The 24593-nt window shown below is 41.4% G+C and overlaps 2 non-coding genes across 2 annotated transcripts; one reads left to right on the top strand and one right to left on the bottom strand.

Annotated features, from left to right (window-relative positions):
- Positions 1-4536: 4536 nt before the first annotated feature.
- On the bottom strand, positions 4537-4673 carry LOC119930231. Its single transcript, XR_005451718.1, has one exon. It is a non-coding gene; the product is annotated as a small nucleolar RNA SNORA7 (small nucleolar RNA).
- An 11914-nt stretch (positions 4674-16587) lies between these two features.
- Positions 16588-16725, top strand: LOC119930251. Its single transcript, XR_005451735.1, has one exon. It is a non-coding gene; the product is annotated as a small nucleolar RNA SNORA7 (small nucleolar RNA).
- Positions 16726-24593: the final 7868 nt, after the last annotated feature.

Genomic DNA, 24593 nt, shown 5'->3' with positions numbered 1-24593 from the left:
AGATCAATTTGACAGCTGACTAGTGGTGATAGTGTTTTCAAATACTGTTTCAAATATCTTATATTAAATCTATCAAACCCTTCACAAATTCACTGAGGACTTGTTTTCATGCCCCTTTGCATTCTTCATGAAAGTGTACCTAAAGGAAAGGGGAATCACTTTTTCAAGGATTATTGTACTCATCCACGCATTTAGTACAGTGTTCTGTAACCAGTAAGCTCTCAATAATACCACTGAGTGAATATTTGAAACTAAGACTACATATGTGTATGTAATGGCTGCTTAACTTTGGCTTGTGCTACTTGTAGTTCGTTTCATCCTGAGCGATAATTTTGACTGAGTTTCACTGGACATCTTCAGAATGGCCGTCTGTACTATAAAACCTTTCTCTGGCTGCCCTTTTGAGTCAAGGGCAGCATGGCTCAGTGGAAAAAGCCCGGGCTTTGGAGTCAGAGGTCATGGGTTCAAATCCCGGCTCTGCCAACTGTCAGCTGGGTGACTTTGGGCAAGTCACTTAACTTCTTTGGGCCATAGTTACCTCATCTGTAAAATGGGGATGAAGACTGTGAGCCCCCCGTGGGACAACCTGATCACCTTGTAACTTCCCCAGTGCTTAGAACAGTGTTTTGCACATAGTAAGTGCTTAATAAATGCTATCATTATTATTATTAAATAGCTCAAAGAGTTGTGGGGGGCGGGGTTGGGGGACTGATGCTCATGGGTTATGTTCTCTTTATTCATTCAATAGCATTTATTGTGCACTTACTGTGTGCAGAGCACTGTCCTAAGTGCTTGGAAAGTACAATACAGCAATAAAGTCCACAATGGGCTCACAGTCTAGAGGTGATGACATTGATTGTACTTTGGAACCCATAGTTCAGCAGTACTTGGTGGGGCCGTTGTGATTTTTACTTAGAATGGTTGGTGACGGTATTAGTTGATAGTAGACAGGTCTTTGACAGAAGTAGCAGTCTGTTATGAGACATGCACAAGCAATATAATGGCATCATATGGCTCTTTTAAAGGAGACTCTCAGTTTAGAGCATGTCTTTGGAAGACCAACTACCAAGTAGTCAGTGGTAGTCAGTGAAATTTTGTTTCAAAGTTGAACAAAGCACTTCAATGAGAAAACATATATATATATATATATAGCACACACTCTGAAACTATAAAGTGTGTTTGTGTGTGTGTGTGTGAGAGAGAGAGAGAGAGAATGTAAATTCACGTTAGATTAGTGCTTACTTGGGACTTTCTCAAAAGCCAAGATTCTATATGAATAGTACCTGAAACACATATATGAACACTTCAGAAGCTGAAAACAAGCACAGAACTGAAATATAGACCAAAAAGTGAAAATAAACTTAAAAAACAGCAAACACACCTTAGAAATATGGAAACGACTACTCCAGAGGTACAAACAGGAGCTAGCATATTTGGATGGCATATGTCAGGCTATACACAAAACCCCGGCATTTATATAAAAAAAAAATACTTTTGAAAAACAAGTCTCTCAGTTTCTCCCTTGAGGACTTCTAGAAAATTTGGCTCCTTGAATTGTCACACAACTTTATGAGGTTTTTAAATTAAGAAACCAAGGCTCTAGAGATTCCATTTTAAACAGGTCACTTACTACTAATTCAAGCAATCACATTTGTTTATCTCATTAATTGTCATATTCTGAAGAGCAATATATTGGTTTTAGTGACAAGTATATGCTGACTTTGATAATACATTTATCTGACCTTCTCTCTGTATGTAGATATTTGTTTCCCTCTTAATAAGACTAGGGACATTTTGATGCTTCAAATCAAAGGCATAAAGGCATAAACATGCGTGTTGTCCATTCTAAAAAAGAGAGACTCCCATTATAATTGGAGAAGGGTAGTGATTATTACACACTATGTGGCAAATACTGATCTAATCACTGGGGAAGCTACATTACAGTCAGATTAAATACAGTCTCCTAGCCGCAGGGGGAGGGAGAAGAGGTATCTTATTGCTATTTTTCAGATGAGGAAGCCGAAGTAAAGAAAAGGTAAGTGACTTTTCCAAGGTCACACAAAAGGAAATTCTCTCATAAAGAATCAAAGTTGTCCTTAATCTAAGAGGACCCCTACCCTTCATGGATGTCCCTTGACTCCCCCATCTTCTATGGGTGATGCAGAAAATACTGTTGGTATATTCCAGGGTTTCTAAAAAGCTGGCTCCCTGTTTCTCTAGTTCCATGCTGCAGAGGGCCCAGGGAAAGCCTCTGTGTCTCCTTAGGAAGAGGGAAACCCAGCTCTCCCTGAGGGACTAGTAAATCTGGAACTCCAAGCAAATTCCTAAACTCCAAGGGGAAAGCCTGAATGCCCCCAGAGCCAGAGGGCCAAAATCAGCTTTGTCAACCTCCTCCTCAAAGAAGAGGATCTGGTGCCAGGAGCCGCAGGTGGGAAAGCTACTTTGAAATTGTGATATATTACCCCCTCCTAAATACTGACTTGTCACAATTGCTGGCTGATCGCACTGCTAACTAAAACTTATAAATCAAGCTTCAAAAGGAAAAGCCACTGCTCATGACCACATTCCTGCAGAGGTGTTTAGCGGTCTCTCTGCTGTCCATAATACGGGCATGGGAAGAAATGTCAAAAGCGTGCAAAGATGTGCCCAGTGTCCAACTGTTGAAGAGGAAGGTATTGGCCATGTCCAATGTCTTGTCTATAGCAAAGACCAAATAAACTAGATAGTAACAAGTTGCCAAGACCAAATGGCATCCATCAGAGAGTTCAGATGAAACACCAAGGGCAAGTTGTGGAATTACTCTCAAGAATATATGATTAATCAGTAAATATGGCTACTGTATCAGAGCACTGGGAATTATCAATATAATTCTCATTTCTAAAAAGCGTTCAAAAACCTGTCATAGGAATCATAGTGGGGTGAGCCTCAATTCCACAACTTGGAAAATTAGTAGATGTTATAATGAATTTTGAGGCCTGTGTGCACTTGGGAAAACACACCTGCTGGGGAAAGTCAACACGGATTTTCAAAAGAGAATTCATGCCTCACTGTTATGCTGGAGTTCCATGGAGAAGTCAGAAAGTGAATGGATTAAAAGGGACCAGAGCACATAATAATAGATCTTTGCTGTGCTTATGAATTTGTCTCACCATTGCTTGTCTATTGAAATGTGGCTATGAACAGAGGACTCCCTATGCACTTGGAGAACATACAGAAGGAGTGTGAGATGAAATTCCTCACCTTGGGAAGCTTAGAGGTGAATCGAAAAGACAAGCTGACATCAATCGACAGAAAGCATAATTAAAAGAATGCAAGAATAGATACAAATAATGAACCTGAGGGGATAAATAATAAGTCCAAATGGAATTGGGAAGGATGAGTCAGGAACTGCAGAAATCAGTTCGTCTAAACCCCCTTTTAGCTTTCTTAATTGGTTCCACAAATATAGAGTGTTAAGCTAAAGAGCACTAAGCAAAATATATTTTCCCATAGAAAACAATATATGGTGCATTAATGCAGTCACAAGAGCCGAACTATTGACGAGAGCAATATAAATATAGTAGAAAAGAGTGATAAAAAATACAATATAGTTACATGACCCAAGAGCAATGAAAGTTTGGACCAATAATGAATTCATTAAATTGGATTTTTTATATGCATTTTTTTTCAGTAAAGACACTCTGTGCCAACAAACTAGAGATCTGTTTTTATCTCTACCATATAGGTGTCATTGTCTAGAGCTAATGCTACTCAAGTCATTCATAATCCTTCCAAGGGAGCAGAAGATGAGTATTTAGGCCAAGTTAAACTTGCACCTAATCTTAAAGTTAGATAACTAGGAAGACATTATCATACAAAAGTGCTATAAGCATTATGTTGGGGTTGGCTGTAGTGAGAAAGGAGATACTCTTGAAGGAGTCCACTCGGAGTTAATAGTTTCTGATCTGGCAAACATGCCCTGTCAGCATCCCTGGAAATACAGTCAAAAACCAATACCACGTTGACTGTGTTCAACATTTTTTTAATGACAAAACTTGAAAGTCACAGTTCAACAGGTCTTTTCCTTCACTGCGAAGGGTCTCCTTTCTCCTGTTCTGCAGTGGCAGCATTAGGTTGCTCTCTGTGCATTCACGAGCTCTCAGAACACCTATGCATGAAGCCTACATACCTTATTAGTTAAGCAGTACCTTCTCCTTCTTCCTCCTAACTGTGATTTATTTTAATATCTGTCACCCCCACTTGATGGTGAATTCCATGTCTTCTCATTTTATCATACTCTCCCAAAGTGCTTAGTACCGTGCTCTGCATATAGTAGATCTTGTCTTGTGCCGTCGAGTCGTGTTCGACCCATAGAGACACCGCAGATACATCTCTCCCAGAATGTCCTGCTCTCCATCTGCAATTGTTCTGGTAATGTAGCTGTAGAGTTTTCTTGGTAAAAGTATGGAAGTGGTTTACCATTGCCTTCTTCTGCGCAGTAAACTTGAGTCTCTGACTCTCTTGTGTGCCGCTGCTGCCCAGCACAGGTGAGTTTTGACTTGTAGCCGATTGCCTTCCACTCGCTAGCCACTGCCCAAGCTAGGAATGGAATGGGTATGCCTCTGCTTGGCTCTCCCTCCCATAGCTGAGACTGGTAGAGTACTAAAACTCTCCAGGTGTGACCCCAAGAAGGGGATATAGTAAGTACTCATTATTATTAATTTATTGAGGAAGATCAATTTTCTCCTCAGAGCAGTGTTCTGTGAACAACCACAGCTACTCTCAGCAATAAGTTCAGTGTGGCCTAATGTGAAGATGAAAGACCTGAACGGCAAAAGGTCCTGGGTTCAAATCCCAACACTCTGCTACGTGGGCAAGTCACTTAACTTCTCTGTACCTCAATTCCTCATCTGTAAAATGGGGATTAAGACTGTGAGCCCCAAGAGGGACAGGGATTGGGTCCAACCCAATCTGTTTGTATCCACCCCAGTGCTTAGAATAGTGTCTGGCACATAGTAAGCACTAAATAAATACCACAATTATTTTCATTATTATTATTATCATCATTATTATCTATAAAATGGGGGATAAGATTGTGAGCAAGTTGATTAGCTTGTATCTACCTCAGTGCTTAGTACAATGCCTACAGATAGAAGAGCCTAAAACATGCCATATAAAAAGGACTGTAAGCTCATCACTAGACTGTAAACCCATTCAGGGACTGGAATAATAATGATGGCATTTGTTAAGCACTTACTCTGTGCAAAGCACTGTTCTAAGTACTGGGGAGGATACAAGGTGATCAGGCTGTTCTACGTGGGACTCACAGTCTCAATCCCCATTTTACAGATGAAGGAACTGAGGCACAGAGAAGTGAAGTGACTTGCCCAAAGTCACACAGCTGACAATTGGCAGAGCCAGGATTTGAACCCATGACCTCTGACTCCCAAGCTCGTACTCTTTCCACTGAGCCATGCTGCTTCTCTTGGAATGTGGATTGGATTGGAATGTGTCTGCTAACTCTGTTGTACTCTCCCAAGCACTTAGTACAGTCTCAGCACATAATACATGCTCAATAAATACAATTGATTGACTGATTAAAAAATCATATAGGTTGTCCTTGGTCAATCCCGGTTTCACAGCCATATGGAAAAGGATGGATATTACAATACTGTATTGTAATAATAACAATCTGAATCTTGATACTATGCTAAATATCACACTCAGGTAATATCCCAAGGATTGTTGGAAAGTTGAGAGACAGGAGTGAAAACACAGTAGCCGGGGTACAGCAATTCAACATAGTGTTACTCCCTCAGAACAAACTCTGGGGCAGAATATAGAGGCCCAAAGAGGACTAAAACAGGAAAAAATACTATGGATAGCCAATGTGACAGTCCAGCAAGAGGCTAGCTCCACGTTTACAGGTGGGGAGTGGATTATCAGTCAGCAGTTTTATCAGCTATGCTTGCACATAATGACAAAAATCTCACTGTCGGTAGCATCATTTTCCAACTCCAAGGATGGTTATAAATAATATTCTCTGACTTGCAGGCAACCATGTAGTAGCTTATTCTGTCTGGAAGGTGACCTTTTCCATCAACAAACATTCATTCAAGTTTCAGTTCAAACTAGCGAAAGGCAAACTCTGGAAAAACACAAAGTTTGGGATAAGCATCCTTACGATTCCTACTTCACCTTACAATTCCCTTCTTTATTCTCTATTGTCCATGAGTAAAATAAAAGACTTGTGGGTATATCTGCATAGGGTCTTGAGAAATAATCTTATTCAGCCTCTCCAATATCACTTAAGGCATTTTCTAAGCATTTGTTGTAAACAGAGTTCTGTACTCTGCTTGGGAGAGTACAATACTTCAGAGTTGGTCTAGAGGAGGTCTCATTCTCTTTTAAAAAAGCAACTCTAGTGAAAGAGATCCCACAACATATTTAGCATAGTCTGAGCATCATCAGTGGTATTTATTGAGCACTAACTGTGTGCAGAACAATGAACTAAGTGCTTGGGAGAGTATAATGCAACAGAGTTGGTAGACACTTTCCTTGCCACAATAAGCTTACGGTCTGTTGAATTAAGTGAGTACTCAATGAGTTTGTATAGATGATGAAAGTTCATGTGACCGTATAGTGGTAAATATTTCTTAAAAATCATCTTTTCTATGTATTTTCTTAGAACAAATTGTTTCTGTTTGTCTCCAATGCAGGGACTCTCAATGAGAATAAGATCAGAGCCCTGAAAGTTGCACCCATTTTGCCTGGAAAAGAGTTAATATAACATTATAAGTTGGTATAACTCCGAAAGATATTTAAATGTCAAAGTAGGGCATTTTTGATCAATGCGGAATGCCAATAAATTCCATACGGTTTAATGGAAATAGATAGTGTTTTCTGAATTTGAAATGAATCTCGCAGTTGATTCCTGTACAAGTTGTCATTTCCTCATTAGAGCAGAAGAGAGGGAGCTGGCGTAAAAACGATTACAGTGAGTCCAGACTAGGAAACACTGCAGTGTAAATCAGCGTCTCAAAATCAGTGAAGCTTTAAACAGGTCTCAAGGTGGATCTGTAGACAGGTAATATAAGGTGGATGATACAAAGCTGTTTTGACAACATGATCGATACAGGCCCTGAAGCAGGGGAAAGGTGCCAGCCAAGGAAGATACCAAAGTTCCCCACCGCAGACTTAGATAGACTTGCAATATCATCAAAATTGAGAGGTGCTGGCTGCCCCAAGACGATTGAGCGGTGCTGGCTGCCCTAAACAGCCGATCTTTCAACTGTGTGCTCTCCAATCAGGGCAGGGAGTGGGAGGGGAAGAGGTGTTTGGTTGCTTCCAGGAATCTCCTGCAAGAGAAATACCTGGACAAAATCTGGAAAAACCAACCAGTTAGGAAGAGGATATAATATGGACGTGGAGTAAGGAAACCAAAGAGAATTAGCTACATTATTGGAATTCAATTTTAAATAGCAGGGTTTTCAATGTTGGGACCAATTTCAAAGTCACTACAGAAGAAACATACCATGAACACACAACTTGCTAGGAAGGGGAAGTCTAGAGAAAGGATTTGATTGTGATATTCAGAATTACAAAGGGGTCGATCATCTCATCTGACTCTCCTTTTGACCGCATTAGGAGGGATATTTTTGGAAAGAATAAACGGAAAATATTCATCTTTCTCCATAGTGAGCCAACCAGTAGGCTACCCCACAAAACAGAAAGTCATTATGATAACCCAGTAGTTTTGTGAAAAATAAAACGTAATGTTGGGAAAGCATTTTCTGGCCTCATTTAGTTTGTCAGTTTCTTTCCAGCTAAATTAGTCAAATAAATCCTTGCTTCGGAATTTAGGGTGATTATTCCATCAAAGATCTTCTTGGACACCTCTGCCACTTCCCTCTTGAGTGACCTTGGGCAAGTCACTTGACTAATCTTCACCTCAGTTTCCTCCTCTGTCATGTAGGAATTAGATTCCTATTGTACCTACTTCTTGGGACTGTGAGCAGGGACTGAGTCCAACGTGACTACCTATGTATCTATGTATAAGCACAATTTCAGATTAATGCAATTTTTGTTTTTCCCTAATATTAATTTCTGGATTAATTCTACACTAACCTTGTAATGACTGTTTTGTTTTCCTGCACACCATATAATGTATTCCAATAATTCAGCAAGAGAAAGGAAGTTTATCCCTTTTATTACTTTTGGTAGCCTGTGGCTGCTTATGCTCTGAGCATTTAACTGCGTCTATGTGCCCCCAACAAACCCTGATTGTTGTCTCTGAATTCTCACAACGTCCACCAACAGTCACCGCAAGACCTTTGTGAGCATATCAATCAATCATTGGTATTTATCAAACATCTGTGCACATCACCTCACTAACTTGGGAAAATGTAACGTCAAAAAGCTAACAATCCAGCAGGGGAGACAGGCATTAAAATGAATTGCCATTAGAGGATTAATATCCCAAGGACTTAATAAGCTGGGGAGGTATCATTGAAATAGAGAATCTAATGTCTTTTATTCTACTGCAGCCCTAAATTCCAAATTTTATTCAGACTTCCTTCTGAAGGCTTCTGTCAAACTTTCACCAATCCCAAGACAACCTCGCTAGCAGAATCTGCAAAGATCAAAGAACAGAAGAGCACGGGTGAGACTGAAAATTCAGGAAAAGTGATCATATAATTGTTTGTTCTTTTGCATTCGAAAAATGCTGAGCCCCGCATCAAGAATGTCCCCAATTTTTTAAATCCCCCACTGCCTCCCACTCAAGGCAGATTGCAGTGTGGTTCATTTGAAGAAACACACGGCTCTCTGATTGGATTTTTCTGGCTGTCTATTTTCAATCAGCAATTCTGTGCTTTTTAAAACAGGCTCAAGACAAAACACCTTTAAGGAAGAGAGACTCTGTGTATTTGTGTGTGTGTGTGTGTGTGTGTGTGTGTGGGTGGGTGGGTGTGTGTGTAGGAGACTACAAAAAATGCCAAATTTGCAACAGTCACATTCTCTCTGCAGATGCTAGTGTAGCACAGAGGCCACAGAGAAAAATCAGGAGTGGTGATTGCAATTGGAAAAACTTCTAATTTGCAGCAGCAGTTGGGGATGGGTACTAACATCTGAGCACCAGCCAGGAGCTGTAAAACCTAATGAAAATGGATGAAACCATGTAAATTAATGCCACCCTGAGACTGGTTGGGCTCCTTGTTCAGAAGAAAGTGTCTCAGAAGTTCGCAGAACACATTCCAAAGTTATGCACACCATTTCCCGTTTGTATTTTGGGTTGGATGTCAAAAGTGGTGGACCCTAAACAATCTCTTTTTCAGCAACTGCTTCTGTTGCCAGGTGACATAAAGACCAGAGTTCTCCTGCATGGAGCAGGTCAATGGGGATCCTGCATTTCTGAAACAGGAGCTATGGGTACTTCATTCCTCAGAGGGTTGGTGCTGGGAAGCACTTGGTAAGACACTTGATGCCACTGTTGAAAACTGAATAATAATGTTATCACAAAGAACAGAATCACAATGATCGGGGGGGGGGGGGGGGGTTTGTTTTGTTTTTTAACCCATGGAGATATGCGTGAGGAAGCAGGAGCAGAGATTTTGCCCAGCCTCAGAGCAAAACGATAGAGAGTGCTTTTGGCATAATCTCTGACCTTCTATTTTACTGTGTAAAGCCAAAATTTAAGAGTCGGCATTTATTTACCTATGCGATATCAGGCATCAGCTCCCTCTCTGGCCTTCCTGCCTCCACCCTTCCCCCTTCGGTTCCTATTACATGCTTCTGCCCAGATGACCTTTCTAAATGAATACTCAGAATACGTCTCTTCACCTCTCGAAACCCTCTGATGACCTCACATCTCCCTTCACATCAAACATAGGTTTTTTCCTTCAACTCTTCACCCACTCCTCAAATCACCCACTCTTCACTGCTCCCAAAGTCACCTCCAATCCCTTCCTTGCTCACACTGTTTCCCAGGCCTCAAACTCCTCTCCAATTCTCCCTCCCAAATCCATCCATTCTTGGCCTCCACATAGTCAAAGCTCTCTTAAAGTCTCACGTCTTCCAACAGACATTCCCCAATTAATTCCCAATACCCTGATTTGAATCAGCCCACCCTCATCACTTGCATATTCAATTTTACATGCAATTATTTGTTTGGATTCCACTATTTTTAAATATTTTAATTTCTGCCTCCCTGGGTAACTGTAAGCTCTCTGAGGAAATGGAGCATACACTTGTACCACATAATCTGTGGTGCTTTCCCAAATGCCAGGACAGCGCATTGTGCTTAATACTAAGGTCTAGTAAAAAGAGCACATGCCTGGGAGTCGAGAGTACCTGGGTTCTAATTCTGGATTGGGTGAACTTGGGTAAATCACTTAACTTCTCTGTGCCTCAGTTTTCTCATCTGTAAACTAATGATGGTATTTGTTAAGCACTTACTACATGCCAAGCACTGTTCTAAGTGTTGGGGATTCAACATCTATTCTCCCTCCTACTCAGACTGTGAGTCCTATATAGGATAGAGATTGTCCTACTGGATTTTATTTTATCTGCCCAGTGCTTACTATTGGGTTTAGCACACAGTAAGCACTTTAAAAATATCACGGTTATCATTATTAGTAGTATATGGTGCTTAATAATAACAATAATGACATTTGTTAAGTGCTTACTATGTGTGAAGCACTGTTCTAAGCGTTGGGGGGGGACACAAGGTTATCAGGTTGTCCCACGTGGGGCTCACAGTCTTAATCCCCATTTTACAGATGAGGTAACAGACTCAGAGAAGTAAAGTGACTTGCCCAAGGTCACACAGCAGACATCTGGAGGAGCCAGGATTAGAACCCATGACCTCTGACTCCCAAGCCTGTGCTCTTTCCACTGAGCCATGCTGCTTCACTAAATACCATTAGCCTGATATTACTACTAGTAGATGTGGTAATGTATGAAAAAATAAGGCCCTTTTTTTTTTTACATGCTGACCCTTTCAGTTGCTGTATGTTTGGTATGTGGAATATCAAATGGAAAGACAAGATCATAAACAATGAAGTAGGCCACCAGCCAAACTGCCTCCTTGAATTATTCATAATGAAAAACCCTGGAACACCTGGGCAGGAATTTTTAAAAGGAGATTCAGCCTTTTATTTGTTGAAGATCACTGAAATCTCAGCCAGGGAAATGGGGATTTTTATTACCCACTTTATTCCACCTAACTGTGTATGTAAAATGAGTCGGTGGTCTGTCTTCCTCTCCTAGAGAACAGTGCCAAATCTCCCCCATAACTCTAGCACAATTAGCATTAATCAGAAGCATGGTTGGTAGCTTTAAGGAAAGTGGACAATGTCACTGTTGCTTTGTGGGCCAGTGGAAGTCAACTGTTCATTCATTCAATTGTATTTATTGAGCGCTTACTGTGTGCAGAGCACTGTACTAAGTGCTCAATAAATATGATTGGGATGACCCTTCCAGGATTAAGTGGTCATCCCAATGGATGGACATCACAGTTCACTTCCACTGGACTGAGAGGAAACACAATGACCCGGCTGCTATTTTGGGAATGGGAATATGGACTTTACTTCTCAGACATAATAATAATAACATAATATGATGGTATTTATTAAGCGCTTACTATGTGCAAAGCACTGTTCTAAGCGCTGGGGAGGTTACAAGGTGATCAGGTTGTCCCACGGGGGGCTCACAGTCTTAATCCCCATTTTACAGATGAAGGTAACTGAGGCCAGAGAAGTTAAGTGACTTGCCCAAAGTCACACAGCTGACAATTGCGAGAGCCGGGATTTGAACCCATAACCTCTGACTCCAAAGCCCGTGCTCTTCCCACTGAGCCACGCTGCTTCTCCAACTGTTCATTCATCATGAGCACGTAGGTGATTGAAACACTATCCCTAAAATACATTTCAATATTCCATCTACTTAAAGGTAGCTGTAAAATATCTGTTTGTCCTTTTGTTTCACAGAAAGCCTAGTTAAATATCACTCTAGCTGATACATAAAGCTTTGCCACAATTCAAACTATTATAGAGTGCAGATACACTGCACTGTTTGGTTTGGCAATTACTCTTGCATTTAGTTTTATAAATGTTACCTCTGTATATTAACTGAAATGGGGATAGTTTGCATAATGCCATGATTTAAAGTGACCAGTATGGCATCTGTTTCGAGATTCCACATTTGAACACTTTTCTGAGTTGTTATGAAAAGCTTTCATATTGAAAAAAGAGATAACCGGAAAGTCCGCTCTATAACTCAAAGAAGGTGGTAATGAAGGCAATGATGCGATTGATTTTCAGCTCTTGACTGGAAAAATTGAAGGCAAGGGAAAAACATTTGAGGTAGAAAACGTTTACATTTTAAAATGCAGTGAAATTGATAAATAGCTTAAAGGAAAAATTCCCAAATGCATTAATCCTTCCAGTTCATACACTTTGATTAAAGAATCGTAGAAGTTGTATCATAAATTTGAATTAAAATTTCCATATTTTATCAAGCAATTCAGGGGTTTTATTTCAATGAAATACTCCTTCTCTATAAGAGTCAATGAGTGCATCAGTTCTAGACAAATTGATTACTGTGAGCAATGAATAAGATTTCCATTCCTACACTACAATCTTTTCAAATTTTTGAACAACGACTAGAGTAGAAGTCAGAATTAAGAAAGCTATGTTCACTCTTTGTCCATTACCTGCAACTTCCTCCTCATCCAATGCACCCCATTTTTTCCACCTGGACTGGATTACTCAAGAAATTTTCCATCTTTTAAAACTAACTATATCCCAGAATGCACTAGCTCACTAGCTGCCCTCCCTACTCTTAGTTCAAGGATCCACTTTCGGATCATCAAATGATCCACTTTTCCGTCTTGAAAAACACTGCTCCTAACCTCCTTCTTTCTCCCTCCTCCATTCCTCACTTTCAGCCTTTCTTCCTCTACAGAAATTCCCTCTTCCCTCTGGAACTTATTTTCTGTCATTAATATCTTCCCTTCTTTTCCTTACCCTCTAAATGCAGGTGTCCTTTCAAGGCATATGCCCTTTCCTCTGATGGATCTCAACTGAATGAATTATTTTTCAATCTCAACCCTAACTATTCAGACGATTGAGCTCAGACATCATCACCATCATCATCATCATCATCAACGGCACTTAACTGAGAATGTATTGTGTGCAAAGGCCTCTTCTAAGCCCCAGGGAGTGTATAACAGCAGCAAGACACACGGTCACTGCCCTCCCTTAATTTTTCTCAAGTTGTGTATTCCCTCCAATGACTCCTTGGTCTGATCAAGTCTCTTCTCTTCTCCATCTTGCTGCCACTTGAATCAAATTACAATCCTTGACCTTGAGCTTCAGCACTCTCTTAAACAACAGGCCTTACCTGCTAAACCTCAACGTGTTCCCAAATGTGTCCAAACCATGACCCAACCCTATTTCAAAAAGCAATTTAAAGTCCATCTCCACCACGAAGCCTTCTGATTATCCTTCCCTGAAGTTATCCCAATACTGCAGATACCTGTATTTCTGGCCATAAGCAATGTATTTCTATAAATTTTATTGTGAAGGCATTTTTTTTTGTTCCTAGCATTTGTATTTTTTAATCTATTCTTATGCTTGAGCTTTTGCTTCTCTTCTGTCTGTTCTTAGCTAGTAATCTGTCCGAGGATGGGGACCTTTGCTCTCTTCTGCAATCCCTTTCCACCCTCACTGCCTAGTAAAGAACTCTGCACACAGGAGTTATTCTACCACTGATGATGATAAGGTAAACTCTATTAACTTCCTCTAAGTATAATATATCTAAACAGCTATTCTGAGGCTATCTGAGCATGATTACCTCCAAAAAAAATTCAGCACAAAATTTTTGTACTTGGACAGATGCCAGTGGAAAAATAATGTTGGGTGAGTACTACCAAAAAATAGCCCACTTGTATGATTGATTCACATATGAAAATTCTTCTTTCCAAAAACGTACATAACAGGCAGGGGTTCTTTGGAAAACCTCCAACTCTACCTGCCATCCTATGCACATTTTATTTTGCCTTTCAAACATTCTAGTGTTAGATGCTTCTGACACCCTTACTGCCCACATTAGTTTCAACAACTCAACTGTTGAAGCTATTTCATAGCCTGGGGTGCTTTAACTTCAACATGTTCATTCTCCTCTTAAGTCTTTTTTTACAAGTTTAATGAAACACATTTTTAATTAGCAGCACACTAATGAATAAATATAAACAGATATATGCCCCAATGCACAACCCTAGTGAATGAGCCTAAAAGCAGGAAGATGAAACTTTAGAACCTTCATTCAAAAGCCAAATATTATGAATAAATAATGGATATCAAACACCCACTGATGATAACAAACCCAAAATAAAATCAGTCAAATTTTTGAGGAATGAAAAATGACGGCAGAAGCTAATTTGTGATTCGATTTCCCCTGTCCTGTTCATTCCATCAGCCGGGGAAGTGGCCTTGTTTTTTGTAATTGTTCGGGTGAATTTGTTGGGCAGTATCCAATCCTTCTGGTTAGAGTAGAGTGTCACTTAGGGAAAATGCTAAAGAACATCTGCTCACCAGTGCATGAGATATCAACAATTCAGATTAAGCTAGCCACTGGGCACCACAGATATCATCATCAACGGTACTTAACTGAGACAATACAGTTGTTGTATTATCAGACCCCTTAACCTGAAAGAAGGATTTAAGACCCTATGGTCCTAAGTTGGGTAAGGAGGCAGACACAAGTCTGGAGACACAGAAAATCAGAGAACCCTGGACCAACTTTGCATGTGGATCATTCTAATCTGACCTGGAGGGTCTCCTGGGCCTCCAGTAAAAAATGATCTATTATTATTAATAATAATGATAATATATTAATAATAATATTATTATGTATAATGTATAATATAATAATAATGGCATTTGTTAAGCACTTATTATGTGCCAAGCACTGTTCTAAGCTCTGAGGTAGATACAAGGTCATCAGTTTGTCCCACATGGGGCTCACAGCCTTAATCCCTATTTTACAGATGAGGTAACTGAGGCACAGAGACATTAAGTGACTTGCCCAAAGTCACACAGCTGACATGTGGCAGAGGCAGGATTAGAACCCAAGACCTATGACTCCCAAACCCATGCTCTTTCCACTAAGCCATGCTGCTTCTCTATTCTTCACCTCCAGCACGGGAGGCCGTTTGCATTTCTTGGTGTGCCACTGAATGTCTAACAACTGCCATGTTCCATCATCTCTTAACCAAAACAACCCTTCCCCTTTGGCATGGTCAAACAGCTATTGGAAAGATCCACTAAACTATGCTGCTTCTTGATGTTTCCATACTGCATCAAGGCACTTGGAAGTTTTAGCCAATACCATCAATGTAGATTTGATAAAACAACTTAGAAGATACTAATTATAATCTGAAAATGATATCCCTGATTTTGAAATTTACCTATATATGAGGGAAGATGGGGGTCGGTTGGGATAATAATAATAATAATGGTATTTTGTTAAGCACTTATTACGTGCCAAGCACTGTTCTAAGAGCTGGGGGGGGGGGGGGATACAAGGTCATCAGGTTGTCCCACGTGGGGCTCATAGTCAATCCCCATTTTACAGATGAGGTAACTGAGGCCCAGAGAAGTGAAGTGACTTGCCCGAAGTCACACAGCTGATAAGTGACAGATCCTGGATTAGAACCCATGACCTCTGATTCCCAAGCCCGTGTTCTTTCCACTGAGCAACACTGCTTCTCTGAGGCCCAGAGAAGTGAAGTGACTTGCCCAAAGTCACACAGCTGTTAAGTGGGGAAGCCAGGATTAGAACCCATGACCTCTGCTACCCAGGCCCGTGTTCTTTCCACTAAGCCATGCTGTGTGTGTGGTGGGGTGGGTATGCATAGACTCATGCAAGCACAGTCATTCTCCATTATAACAGAGATATTCATTGATTCATTCAATTGTATTTATTGAGTGCTTACTGCTCTGCACACAGTAAGTGCTCAATAAATACGATTGAATGAATGAATGAATGAATGAATCAATCAATCAATCGCATTTATTGAGCGCTTACTGTGTGCAGAGCACTGTACTAAGCGCTTGGGAAGTACAAGTTGGCAACATATAGAGACAGTCCCTACCCAACAGTGGGCTCACAGTCTAAAAGGGGGAGACAGAGAACAAAATGAAACACTATGAATATCTCTGTTATAATGGAGAATAACTGTTCTTGCATGAGTCACTATAACTACAAGGACTTTGACGATGATGTACCTTTAAGAAGGGGGATTTAAACCACAGCTGAGCACCCCTGAGCCTCTAGCCACTGGACTGCCAAGCAAACCCACCAGTAACCCCCAACTGTTTCCTAGCACATGACCCCTAGGACTCTTTCTCTCTACATGCCCCAGGCAAGCAACTGTGGGGACCTTAAGCTGCAGCAGCCTCAGGCCCCTAAAACCTTTAGAACTGGGGAAAGCTGTACACTCTATGATCTCACGGCAACACCTTGGGGTCCCTGTAAGTCCCCTTTTCCACTGGACTTGATGGATTGTTAACTTTGCATTTCATTTTCTTATTGTACAAACATTATCCCCTCTCAGGATCACACCTGGAGAGTTTCCAGTCCTCTACCAGTCTCGACTACGGGAGGGAGAGTCAAGCAGAGGCATACCCATTCCATTCTTAGCTTGGGCAGTGGGCAGCGGGTGGAAGCCAATCTGCTACAAGTCAAAACTCAGCTGGGCTGGGTAGCAGTGGCATGGGAGAGTTGAGGGTGGAGACCCAGGTTTACTGCATGGAAGGAGGAAATGGTAAACCCCTTACATATTTTTACCAAGAAAGCTCTATGGATACACTACCAGAACGAACACAGGTGGGGTATTCTGAGAGAGATGTGTCCATGGAGTTGCTAAGGGCTGGAGACAACATGACAGCATAAGACGAGACAAGACACGCATTATTTCCCCTTTCGTGTCTGTCACCAAACCTTTCCCCACCTTATTTTTGATTGTGCTGTCCTGGAAAGCCAAGGACTAATGTCTAACTCCTGGCTGTGTATTTTTTCCCAGCGCTTAGAAAAGTGCTCGTCACACACTAAGCACTTAATTAAACACTATTACTACCACTACCTGATGTGAAATGTCAGAGTGATATTGTGATCCAGCTGAATGCTATGTCCTGCAGGCAGAGCACATCGAACATATCGAGTTGCAGGCGAACTCGATGGGACAGAAAGCTTCATCTCCCAGCCCCTGAAGATTATGAAATGGATATGTTGGATGTAAAACCAACGACGGGCCATTGGCCCATCTTATTTGTGAGATAATGGCAATGCAGCTAACTGGAAGACAGTTTAATGCAGTCTGGCTTTTCTCCCTGATGTTACTAAGCAACTTCAGGGAAACCTGTATTTTCAGGTATTAACAGGATGCACTGAAAAGTTAATAATCCATCCCGCTCCTATGAAACACTAAAAATAAAATGATCTTTATGAATAAGAAAAAAACATTGGCAACGGCACAATACCTTTAGCATAACTTGCCCTATTTTTCTGTAAGAACGGAACACAGCTTTAATTGAGCTGAAAGGTTATATTTCCATTGTTATGCAAGGACCCTACCCCAGGTTGGGCAAGAAACATTTGAATTGCCATGTAAGGTCATCCGTCTGCCTCTTCCCATTTTCTCCATCACACTTCCAATAAGAAAATGTGCTTTCTGCTGTTACAGCAGCTGACGTTGAGGTCGGAGGGTGAGGAGGGGTACTCAAAATGTATGTATGGAGAGAAATTACAGGAAGGAGCAGGAGGGTGGAGTGGGACAGTTACCAGTAATCAAACATATTTACTGAGTGCTTACAGTCTGAGTGCTTACAGTGTGCAGAGCACTGTATTAAGCGCTTGGGAAAGTACAATACAACAGCATTGGTAGGCACAATACCTACCCGCAAGGAGCGTACAGTCTACAGAGGGAGACGAACATTAATAGAATAGAGAAAGGTGAAATAATAGAGTTCATGAATATGTACATTTGAATTGTGAGGCTAAGGTGAAAATCAAAGTGCTTAAGAGCTACACAGCCCGGTGTATTGTTGACCAGGAGCAGAGGACAGAGGAGGAAATGAAGGGCTTAAGAGAGACTTTAACAAGAACAGATAATAAGATCATCTCCTGGAAGAGAGTAATCAGGGACAGACAGGAAATCTCCCCTCCCTCCCTTCCCAGACCCTTTCTCTCTAGATGATCAGAGAGCAGAGTTCTAGCCAAGTACAGAGGTCATATTAGCTGAACTCCCCACAGCCTTTTGCAAAGACCACACAGACTCTTGACCAGAGAGAACCCCAGTATATGCAGAAATATCTCAGGAACTGCCCGGAGTCATGTCTGAGGCAAGGAAGCCCATCACCGGGTTGGAATTAGGGATTCATTCATTCAATCATATTTCATTCATTCAATCATATTTCATTCATTCAATCATATTTATTGAGCACTTACTGTGTGCAGAGCACTGTACTAAGCACTTGGGAAGTACAGGTTGGCAACATATAGAGACGGTCCCTACCCAACAGCAGGCTCACAGTCTAGAAGGGGGAGACAAATAACAAAACAAAACATATTAACAAAATAAAATAAATAGAATAGTAAATATGTACATGTAAAATAAATAGAGTAATAAATCTGTACAAACATATATACAGGTGCTGTGGGGAGGGGAAGGAGGTAGGGTGGGGGGATGGGGAGGGGGAGAGGAAAAAGGGGGCTCAGTCTGGGAAGGCCTCCTGGAGGAGGTGAGCTCTCAGTAGGGCTTTGAAGAGAGGAAGAGAGCTAGCTTGGCGGATGTGCAGAGGGAGGGCATTCCAGGCCAAGGGGAGGATGTGGGCCGGGGGTCGACAGCGGGACAGGCGAGAACGAGGCACAGTGAGGAGGTTAGCGGCAGAGGAGTGGAGGGTGCGGGCTGGGCTGTAGAAGGAAAGAAGGGAGGTGAGGTAGGAGGGAGCGAGGCAATGGAGAGCCTTGAAGCCGAGAGTGAGGAGTTTTTTGCCTGATGTGTAGGTTGCTTGGTAGCCACTGGAGATTTTTGAGGAGGGGAGTAACATGCCCAGAGCGTTTCTGCACAGAGATGATCCGGGCAGCAGCATGAAGTATAGATTGAAGTGGGGAGAGAGAGGAGGATGGGAGATTGGAGAGGAGGCTGATGCAGTAATCCAGTCAGGATAGGATGAGAGATACTAACAAGTTTGTATCAACCCCAGGGCATAGTACAGTGCTTGGCATTTAATAAATACCAAATACCATGAAAAAAAAAGAGAAGCCAGAAAACTGAATTACTTACCTGGCTCTTGGGTTGGTAATTATCACGAGAGGATGGGTACATTCTTTCTCTTTGGGGAGTTTCTAATATAAGAATCCCAATATGTTGTTGAGAGCGGGCACTACAAAACTTGGGTTAGCCATTAAGTCACAGAGGAGCTGGATGAGGTGGTTTTATTGTCCTATGACCATCTTGGGGATGGACAGTGCTGCTAAGGCATTGGAGAATAATAAAAAAGAGAAAACAGCTTAGGATGCAGGTGAAAATAGGGCTTAGAACAAATACGAAAGCTTCCTCTATAAGCAGCTTAGAGAAGGAAATACTGGCTTTCCCTATAGAGCTTTTATAGTTCAGGTTTAGAAAGATTGGAAAAATGAAAGATGGTACATAAAGTGACACACCTTTAATCTTAGGTCTAAGGAAAAGAAAGAAGAAATGAGAAAAGGAGAGGGAATTTGGACACAATTGTAGAGAATTAGGAATGGCAGAGTTGGTTGCAGGCAGAAAAAAAGAAGAAAAATATGTTGTTTGTAATGTATTAGAAATCTGAAAGTTGGATCAGGTGTCTGTTCTAAGAGAAGTCAAATTATTGTACCAAAAAAACCCCCAAAAAAACGTTTAGGGAACAATGATCAAAGCGCAAAGCTTGACCCCAAAATTATGCTATAGAATACTGAGCACTAACCACATCGCTTGGGAAGAGTTGTTGAAAAAAGGAAAAGAAGGAAAGGCAAACACAATGTTAAAGTACCTTGAGACTTCAAATACTGCAAGAGTTCACAAGATTCTTTACGAAACCAAAACTTTACTGCAGTTGAATTGATCTTACCAGCTGCCAGGCCAGTGACCTGCTGTACTCTCCAAAACACAGAATTGTTACTACATGGTCTGGGAACAGGGAATGCCACTCACCATCAGAAATGGAGAATCTTTAGCTGAGAAAATGAGTAGCCTAATAGCAATGTAGTAGGTGTGCAGTCCTCTTAAGGAAGACTCTACATTCTCTGAAAATAATCACTGGCATTTTATTCATTTTGCTGTCTATTGCCTACTCTAAAGTTAGTGGATTTCATTTTTCAAATTTTCTATGTTTGCATTATTTTGGGTTGAGGAATCAATACAAAAATATTTGGTAGGGCAGCAAGCAACAAAATATGAGGTTTGCTGAGATGTGCTGTGATGTAAAACACAGAATTCAGTCAATTAACAAAAAATGATATTAATTAGCACAGTTTGGGATGCACTCTATTCAGTCTTAGGGAGAATCCACGATGAGGAATTCAGGCACACCTCCTAGCCCAGGAGGGACTTGTAATCTTAAGTGTGGGAGAACACATGGAGAGAAAAGTTAACAAATAAAAGGTGACACAAGTTGGAATTGAGCGGATCATGGTGACTTGCAGGGCAGGGTGATCAAGTTCTTGGCTGCACCAGTGAGCTCTGTCCTGATTCCCAGTGACAACTTCCCCAATATTCCTAATGACCTGCCCACCCATCAACTCTGTGTGTAGAGGCGCTTCTCTCCCACAGTGAAGCCAGGGGGAATGAAATGAGTCAAGACCACCAGTTGAGATCTTGCAAATGTTCCTTACTGGGGGACCCAATGAAAGGGCAAACTTGTATGTAAAAATCACTCCTTGCAAAGGCAGTCCCTCTACCTTCCTCAAGAAAAATGAATATACCTCGTGTGTGTGTTGCAAGCCCCCCTGCAACCCCCGCCTCATACCAACCAGGACCTTCCCAGACTGGGGAAGCCTCAGTGAAAACGTAGTAGAGTCAAACCACACCACTGATCCCAAGGTTACTGTGGAAAGGTTTTCTTTTGTTTTAACCAACGTGCAAGGGAGTGACACATAAACACACTCACTCGCTTCCCTCCACCAAGGGTCCAATACCAGTCTGCTAGTCAAGGGAGTCCTTTCTGCCAATGCTTCTTCTTTGCTTTCAAGTACTGCTGCCTTCTGCGGCTTCTGAGTGCTGCTCTTCTGTTTCAATGCTGCTCTCAGCATGCTTCCTTCTTGCTTCTCCTCTGCATGCTTCTTGCCCTACGTGCTGCTCTCTGCATGTCTCCTGCGTGCTTTCTCACGATTCAGAGCAACCGCCTGGCAGTCGTTTATTGTTCCAGGCCCATTGCCGTGTGGAACAGGGACAGAAAGCCACGGCTCCCTCCATGCTCCTTCCCCACAGGCCTGCAATCACTTGCCTCAAGTGGAGTGCATCAGTGCCTTCTCCAGTCTTTTCCTTGTTGTCATTGTTCACGGGATCACAAACAGTCACTAGTGAGGCAGCTTGTTGTGGGCTCACCACACTGTGCCCTAAAAATTCCCAGTTAAAGAAGTGGTAGGGAGGAGTGAACTCTGATTCCCATGGTCAGCAGGGGTGAAAGTAAGACCATAGTGCTGCTATGGGCTAGAGCAAGGTCTTCAGACTCATTAAAATTTCAAAGCTGAAACTCCGTGTACCATTAGCATGTGCAATCTACTGCCTTCAATGTGAAAAATATTTGCCTTTATTGAGCGATCTAGCAGTCAAAAGCCGCCACAATTTCAACCAAAGAACCTTTCTCAAAGACCGCATATTTATGTATTCTAAATTGTCTTTTATATTTTTGTCAAATGAATGATTTGAACCAAAGATAAGGTTTGTAGAATCCTTATAACTCTTATTAACAGTCTCAACACCTGTTCAACTAAGTTGGGTTTCGTATGCTTGTGCACAAACGCAAGCAGTTTCTCCATCACACACACATTCTCCATACAGGAGATAGATTCATTCTAAATGAACAACATACTAACCAAGTTACCTCTCATTAGTTGTACCTCTGTTCTTCCGTTCACTTTGAATAGCAGTTGCTTTTCTAGTTTTGTCTGTTATTAAGACTTTCTGATCTAATAGGAAGTAAATCCCTCTGCCCACAAGCAGCTGCTCAGACAGTGGGGCTGTCCTGCATTATTGGCTTTTACTACACGTTCACATATTCACCCCTCGTGCTTCTTCACCCCTTCATCCCTGACTTTACACCACCTCTGTGGCATCTCTTCAAAGTGCCGCTCACATCTCCAGGTCAACCCAAAAGAAAATGCAATAAATATCTTTCCCTTCCTTTTCTTCTCTACTGTTGAGCTCTCACTCGAAAGGAAGCTCTGGGAAATCAGTCTCTGGACACAAATATGTGGCTTAGAAAGAGTACTAATTAGAAGACCTCTATAAGTTGATTGTGATTTGAATTTTTAAACAACACTGAACTTGTCTACGCCTTTAGATGAAGAGCCTAGGGAGGACCTGGGTAAATCCTGACCCCTCTTAACTTCTCCAGGAGGGCCACTTTGGGTTCGGTGGTCCACCCAAGATCAATCAATCAATCATATTTATTGAGCGCTTACTGTGTGCAGAGCACTGTACTAAGCGATTAGTACAAGATGGTCAGCTGGAGTGGGACTGAACCCATAGTGTTACTACTGGCTGGAACAAGATTCCCATGATCACTCAAATCCCTGCTTAAACTTCTTGGGTCACCTTGGGGACAACCTTGGAGGCACCCTTGTAGTAGCAATAGGATTTTATTAATAGTATTTATCATTAGGTGCAGTGCATAGTACCAAGAACTTAGAAAGTATACAATGTTCCTTGCTCTTCAGGAGCTAACAGTCTAGTAGGGGAGAGAGTCACTTAGATAAGTTATAGAGAAGGGGAGTAATAAAGTTAATCAGGGGAATTTACCAGAACCCTCCCAGGTCTCTGTCAAGAGATGTGTTTCCAACCAAGGCTGAAAAGGCCCCAAATGGTACCTTCCTGTTCTGCTATCTCTTCAAAGTCTGCCCCTCCCCAGTCCCGGTCCCCACTAAAATCCCTGTTCCTTTTCTCCCCAACCCTCAAAATTAAAAGTTGGCACCTCTTCCATAAAAGGTATTATGATCCTGAAGGAAATTTGTACATGCCGGAAATAAAATTCTCCCAAAATTATACTGAATAGAGAAACCATGATGTGCTCAATGAGTTGTACATATTCACTTAGTCGCTTATACATACCCATCCTCGGCATCTTAGTATATATTTATTCAATTTTACGTTTACTTTGATTAATCTATGTGTAAATATTTTTAGGTCTTGCTCACCCAGTAGAGACTAATCAGGGGTCCTCTAGACTATAAACTTGTTGTGGGCAGGGAATGTGTCTGTTTATTGTTGCACTGTACTCTTCCAAGCACTTAGCACAGTGCTCAGCACACAGTAACCACTCACTAAATGCAATTGAATGAATACCACTTCTGTTTTGTACTTCCCAATTGCTTAATTACAGTGCACTTCAATCTCTCAAAGATAGTTTTTAATCAAGCTCCTACTCAGCAGAGCACCACACTACATGCTTGGGAGAGTATGACAGACTTAATAGACACAATCTTTCACTTCAAGAATCTTATAATCTACCAGGAGAAACACACTAAAATAAATTACAGGTAAGGGGAAGCAACAGAGGATAAAGAAATATCTAAGTGCTATGGGGTATGGGGGAATTTTACTCAGCAGCCACTCATTAAATGTTATTATTACTCCAAATAGTCTGTAATTTTAACTGTGGATGTAAAGGAGATCTTTGATGTCAGAGTGAAAAATCTGGGGGTCAGGCTTCCCAACAAGAAGGTGGTTTACCCACATCTGGAAATACTTAAAAGAAGAATTGACAGCCATCTCATTCTATCACACCAGGATATCATCCTTAGCCTGTAGATACCAATTTATCTGCCCAATATATTGATTTTAGTTTTTCAACTTATCTTTCAACTGTGTTTTCATTTATAAAATCTTTTCATACTCTAGAGATTTACCAGTTGTGTTTTTGTTCTTCCTCATCCTTCCACTATTTTTAAATAATTTGTTGCTGTCAGTCACTTTTCTTTATTTGTGATCTCCTAGAGGGCAGAGTTAATGATTCTTACTTTCATTATACTTTTCCTAGCATTATCCACAGCCTTCCTCTGACCAGTAACACCCTCCTTTTTCATATCCAACAGACAATTACTCTCCGCAAATTCAAAGCCTTAATGAAGGTACATCTCCTCGTGTTTCTGGGACACCACCCTATTCTAGGTCCAGTGAAAATGGACTTTTCTGGGAATTAGGAGAGCTGGGTTCTAGGTCCTGGTTCTGCTAGCTGGAGGCATCTATCGAAAGTGAAAGTTTCAAACCAAAGAATCACCCAAGTTGCTCCACAAAGAGGATGGGCCCAGAAGAAATCCCGAAAAATAGTTGGCTATTGCAGGCAGCAAAGATCACAGTATTGGCAATG

This window comes from Tachyglossus aculeatus, chromosome 6, assembly GCF_015852505.1.
Source record: "Tachyglossus aculeatus isolate mTacAcu1 chromosome 6, mTacAcu1.pri, whole genome shotgun sequence".
Taxonomy (NCBI): domain Eukaryota; kingdom Metazoa; phylum Chordata; class Mammalia; order Monotremata; family Tachyglossidae; genus Tachyglossus; species Tachyglossus aculeatus.
The sequence above is the reverse complement of the archived record's forward strand: the minus strand, read 5'-3'. Positions and strand labels throughout refer to the sequence as shown.